The sequence below is a fragment of the Herpailurus yagouaroundi genome, unplaced genomic scaffold (assembly GCF_014898765.1).
Source record: "Herpailurus yagouaroundi ecotype Mexico unplaced genomic scaffold, PumYag 29, whole genome shotgun sequence".
Taxonomy (NCBI): domain Eukaryota; kingdom Metazoa; phylum Chordata; class Mammalia; order Carnivora; family Felidae; genus Herpailurus; species Herpailurus yagouaroundi.
This window is the reverse complement of record NW_024412377.1, coordinates 82,175,233-82,181,485: the sequence shown is the minus strand read 5'-3', so window position 1 is coordinate 82,181,485 and position 6,253 is coordinate 82,175,233.

The following is a 6,253-nucleotide window of genomic DNA, read 5'->3' as shown; positions in this document are numbered from 1 at the left end:
TTGTATGGAAACCAATTTGACAATAAATTTCATATATTGAAAAAAAATCTTAAAAAAAACCCCAGAAGTTTATTTTATATACAATAAAATTCCCCCCTTGCTTTTTTTTAATGCTAGCTAGAATTCCATTGTGGAAGTATTTAGTCTTGATTATTGTTTTAAAAATTAGATTTACCAACTTTTACATTTCATATGTTAATTTATATATTAAAATTTTCTTCTTCTTGGGCCATTTTAATAATTTATATCTCATTAGGAAATCCTCTTATATAAGATTTTCAAGTATGTTGTCACTGAGCTGAATGTAATTATTATTTATTTATTTATTTTTTTTCAACGTTTATTTATTTTGGGGACAGAGAGAGACAGAGCATGAACGGGGGAGGGGCAGAGAGAGAGGGAGACACAGAATCGGAAACAGGCTCCAGGCTCCGAGCCATCAGCCCAGAGCCCGACGCGGGGCTCGAACTCACCGACCGCGAGATCGTGACCTGGCTGAAGTCGGACGCTCAACCGACTGCGCCACCCAGGCGCCCCTGAATGTAATTATTTTAATCTTCTGTATCTATATTATTTCTCATCTTATACATTCTTCTTTATTTATTCTTTAATTTATACTCAGAAAGAATTTAAGTACAAAATTTACTTATTTTAGTCTTTCTTCTTCAATAATGAAAGTACTTTAAATAAATCTTTTACTTTATCCCATAATTTTTTTAAAGAGTTCTTTATAATACTTCCTGTGATTTCCTCTTTGCTCCAAGAACAATCTTAATTATGTTTTATAATTTCCAAGTCATTAAGATTTGATACTCTATTATTGTTTCTACTTGATTGGCTTTTAGATCAGAGAATATTGCCCATAAAATGTCTACTTTCCTGACTTTAATGTTTCTTTTGTGAACAAGTACATGACCAATTTTTTATAAATGTCCTAAATCATACAAAGGAATCATATATTCTTCAGTCAAAAGATGTATAAGTACATTTACATTATGAAAAAACTCAGCTTATTGATTATATTATTCAATTCTTATATAGCCCACTAATTTCTGCCTATTAGCTCTGTCACTGTAAAACAATGTTCAAATCTTGCATAAATTATGTTCAAGTTTTCCTTGCAATTCTCATTGCTTTCATCTTGTATCAAGTGCTAGCAGTAATGTAGAGCTCAGAAATTCTCATTCAGTGGTAATAAGAATGTAAATTGGCATGATGACTTCGAAAAACAGTATTATGAAGTACCAGTGAAGATATGCATAGCTGTGACCACCAATTTCAATTCTGGACAAATCCCCTCTGGCACCAGGATACATGGACTAAAATGTTCACTGCTGCTCTAACTAATATGAAAAAAATGTAAGCAACTCAAACATCTATTAACTATAGAGTTAACAAATTATAATATATCCATAATAGTTAATTACACAGCAGTAAAAATGAAAAAATATAGCTACACACAACATCATGAATAAATCTCAGGAATGTAATAACATTGAATGAGGAAAAGATACAGAAAAAATAGCAAGATCTCATTTATATGAAGTTCAAAAATATTCAAAACTAAGCAATATATTAGGAGTACACCTATGTGTGGTAAAACTATAGAAAAAGAAAGGGAACAATAAACAAAATTCAGTGTACTTGTTGCTATCTCAGAGGGTGAGACTAAGACACAGGATTAGTCCAAGTGCACACAACAATTTCCAAGGTAACAGTACCCTACTTTTTTCTAAAACTTAATCGTGTGCACAAATGTCAATGTACTATACTTATTTATGTCTTGCAACGATTTATAAATATATGTGATTTCCTAATATTTAATAAAAACAATAAGACAATAAAAACCTGGAGAGCAAATTCCTATAATGACTTTTGTGACAAAATTATCATTAATGGCTATTCCAGTAATAACAGGGAGGAGGCTTCTCTCATTTATTCAGTATTTACTGAGCAGCTACATGTGCCCTCACTGTTCAGCACTGAGTGAACAAAATAACAAAATAAACAAAACCCTTATTCTATTGGAGCTTACATCCAGTGGGACAGAATCAACTCCTTATTGCTATTTTCTATGAACCAAGAGAAGCCATTTCTTTTACTAGTAACTTGTTCAGGTTTTATGGTGAATGTAAACTATGTTATATATCTATCTATCTATCTATCTATCTATCTATATATGGAATTTACCATATATATGGTGTAAACTACGTTATACATATATATGGAATATATATATATATGGAATATATATATGGAATATATATATATGGAATTCATATATATGAATGTAAACTACATTATATATATATATATATGGAATTTACCATATATGTGGTGTATATATATATATATATACACCATATATATGCCATATACATAATACATATATTATATATACCTGTGATTGAAAAATAGATCTTATTTTAGTATTAGAAAATTTTGCTATAAATTTACATTTTAAATTAAAATCATTCTTTTCTTACATACTCCATTCATCAAATCTGTAGTTATCATTGTCCAATAAGGGTTTTTGAGCAGCTACATATCTTGATAGATTCTTCCACCTAGGAAACAAGCAATCTAAATTGAAGCATGTCAAGTAAAGCAAATAAATACATACTAAATACACTTAAGTATTCATAGTCCACATTTCTTATAGCCTTTGGTTAGGAGCCTTAAATTTATCCACTTCTGCAATAACCTTTGCAGGAACCAATACAGATTGTGTGTTTTGGTCCCTTCACTTAGGGTCACAGAATGTATAACTTAATTACCCAAATACTTAAGTATCTCTCTGGTCAAACCAATAATATTCAAGCACAATGAAAAAGAAAACTAGTTATTCCATGTGATTCTACATAATTCTCAAAGAAAATTATGTTCATTCAACAGTGGCAAAAATGAATGCACTGAATGATGGATCCCATTCTTTATTTCCACCAAACACGTTAACAGCAGGTCAATGACACCTCTTTGACGTGGAGCGCTGACAAGACTTAATTAACTGGGTGTGAATTTATCTCAACTTGTCATGAGACTACATTTATTTTCAGCCAGTACCAACCAATCCTCTTAGGTATTTCTAAGTTATTTTGTACACAATTTTTACATGTTAAAAGACTAATAAATAACCTACAGTCCTAAATTGTAAAGATTATATGTAACACTTATGTAAAAAACCATGTCTTTTATTTAAAATAAAGTGTTTCCGACCAATGATTTAAATTGTATCTGCCTAATTTGTGGTTTTTACACATTTGTACATGAATAAGTTTCAATCAAACTCAAAACTAAATATGTCTAATATGTGTTATCTAAGCAGGGGATGGGAGAATGGAGAATCTTTATTTTTTTTCTTTTAAAAGAGTGTATTAAGCCACTTTTGTTTTGTTGTGTTTTGTTTGGCTTTTTTTTAGGATTCTATCTAAAGAAATAGAATGGTTACATAGACCATATGTAAGTATTATTATCTCTATCTACAAATGGTGAGCCAGGCTCTGAAAAATTTAAGAGTATCTCCAAACCAGAAAATAGAACAGAGACTCTTATCTAGATTCTCTATTCAAAATTTTGAATTATTTTCACCACACATATTATTACCTCTCTTAGTTGGAGTGAGTGGCTTTCAGTATCAGGGGGAAAAAAATACCAAAAAGAGGAGAAATACTCTTAGATAGTCTAAAGTTTAGAAAAGATACAGATTATTAAAAAATTTATTTTGGATAACTTCCACCTTTTCAATAAAAATCTGAGTGTCCACTGTATGCCAGGCACATGGGAGACAAAAATGAATAAAAGTCCTTACTCTAAATAAAGGAGCACGTAGTGTAGCACAGACATATTCAGCGACAATTACAATAAAATATTATGAATACAAGAACACTGACATACAGAGGATGTTGTCACCTATGCAAGCAAGAGCAAGGGTGCCAGCTTTGGGTGGCCAGAGTCAGAAAACATTTCATCTAATCAACAAACATTAGGCACTGTGCCAGAAGCTGGAGCAGCTAAATAAAACAGACCGGATCATAGCTCTCCTTGAACTTGCATTATAGAAGACACTATAAACAAGCAAATAAACGAGGTCATCCCATGTGATACTGGAATGAAATAGATCAACATACAGAGAAGACTAGGTCACTATCAATTGACATGTCAAGGAAGAACTCCCGTGAAAAAAAGGGGAAGACCTGAGACGTCAGGGATGTATACCATTTTAAATGGTTATTGTTTAGCCTTTGGGGGCAAAATCAGTATGTTTTTAAAAACTAAGTACCTTTATATTCTACATAAAGTTTACTTTACTTTCAGGTAATGGTGTCATTTCTCTAAAGCTCAAAACCTCTTGGTTGAAGTTTCATCATCACCCAGTTGAAAAAATAAAGATGAAAGAACACTTCTCCTTTCAATAAACAGAGCTGTTCTCAGCAGAAGGTAGCCTGGGGTAGCGGCGACAAGGTGCTGATGGCACTGAGGGCTGTCCTCACCTAGGCCAGCTCTCCTGGAAGTGCGCCGTCCGAAGGAGGGTGCGGTGCGCTCCGTGCAGGTGCTGGTGCAGGTGCCAGGTGCAGGCTGCCTCCTTGCCCTCGGAGCTCGAGCTCGGCCGCTCCTAACGCATCTGTCTCAGGCCCGCCCAGACCAGAAGGCTGCAGCCTCTGCCCTCCACCAGCAGCCTCCCACTTGGAAATGAAAAACCAATAGCCTAAGGCCCACCTCCTCCCACTTCCAAACACGTGTAACCACGAGCCTCTGGGATAGTCCTTGCAGATCTGGTGGCACGTGCCAAACGCGTGACGTCATACGTCACGCACAGGGCAGAGCCACGCCAGTTGGAGCCTGGGACAGACATTGGTCTCCAGGCGAAGGAAGGTGGGTCCTGAATTGCGTGTGTGGTATTGTAACACTCAGGACCTCTCAAAGGCCCCGGGATGTGGCGCAGGCTCCGAGGGGTTTTCTTGCCATCTCCTACAACTCATCCCTCAATTTTGGGAGTGCTTCTGGCCCTAGCAACTGAGATTTAAATGCGGACCCAGAGAACTGCGCTCCTAGCTTAAATTGGAGATCCTCTGGCCCCAGAGGTTTGGAGTTCAGTCTGTGGAGAAGAGTAAATGGGGCAAAATGTGGTTGATTTATTTGTGATGAAAACGAAGGCTCAAGAGACAAGGTCCTGCCATATATCATTTTGAACAAAAGGAATGATGGATTTAGGAAGCCCAAAAATAGTACCAGGGAGCAGAAATATTTAATCCTAAAAGCTAACACCTTTCAATTCTTGTCAATTCAGTGTCCCTTGTTTTTCAGAGGTTTATTCGCCCTCAAACCCTTTCTCCCAAAGTATCAAGTTTTTGTTAAAATTACACCAGCAGTAATTTTGGAAAATATCATCAAAAGTAATGTTGCATAATGTGATGCCAATAAGGGACCCCAGGATTAGAAGTTAAGAGACTTGGGATATTAGTGCCAGGCTTGATGTGGCCACCTGTAGAAACTACATTCCCTTGCCTCAAATTTATTGATCAGTAAAGTAAGGGAGTTGAAACAGAGCTCTTAAAAATTTTTTTGACCTTAGCAAAGGTCAAATTATCACAGATAGTCATGCAAATTTTTGCAACTGTAGTTTTGCCAGGATCACACCAGATATTAGGGACGCTTAGTACAGGGAACAAATCAAGGATAGACTTAGAGCATACTGGCAAGAAAAAAAAAATAGAAAAATTCTTAGTCAAAGCAGTATCTCTAAAATTTAGTTTATTAAATTTTTTTATTAACGTTTTTTATTTATTTTTGAGGGACAGAGAGAGACCGAGCACCAGCAGGGGAGGGGCAGAGGGGGGGGGCACACAGAGTGGGTTCCAGGCTCTGAGTTGTCAGCACAGAGCCAGACACCGGGCTCGAACCCACAAATGGTGAGATAGTGACCTGACCCAAAGTCAGATGTTTAACTGACTGAGCCACCCAGGCAGCCCTAAAATTTAGTTTATCAAACCATTTGGTTTAATGTAGTTGAATACAATTCAAAATTGACCCTTATTGGCTTGTATAAAGAGCAAATGCTGTCAGTTCTTTGGTTCTTAAAGAACAGTAGGAAGGTACATATTTAGATCTCCTGTTCCTTAGATCTCGCAACCTTCTTTTGTTACTTTGTTACTGACCAAAGTTTTCTCTTCCCTTTGTGGTCTCAGCTTTCTTACTTCCTACTTAGATTTGATTCTGGCCCTGTGCGGGTTTTTTTTTTTTTTTTTTTTTTTTT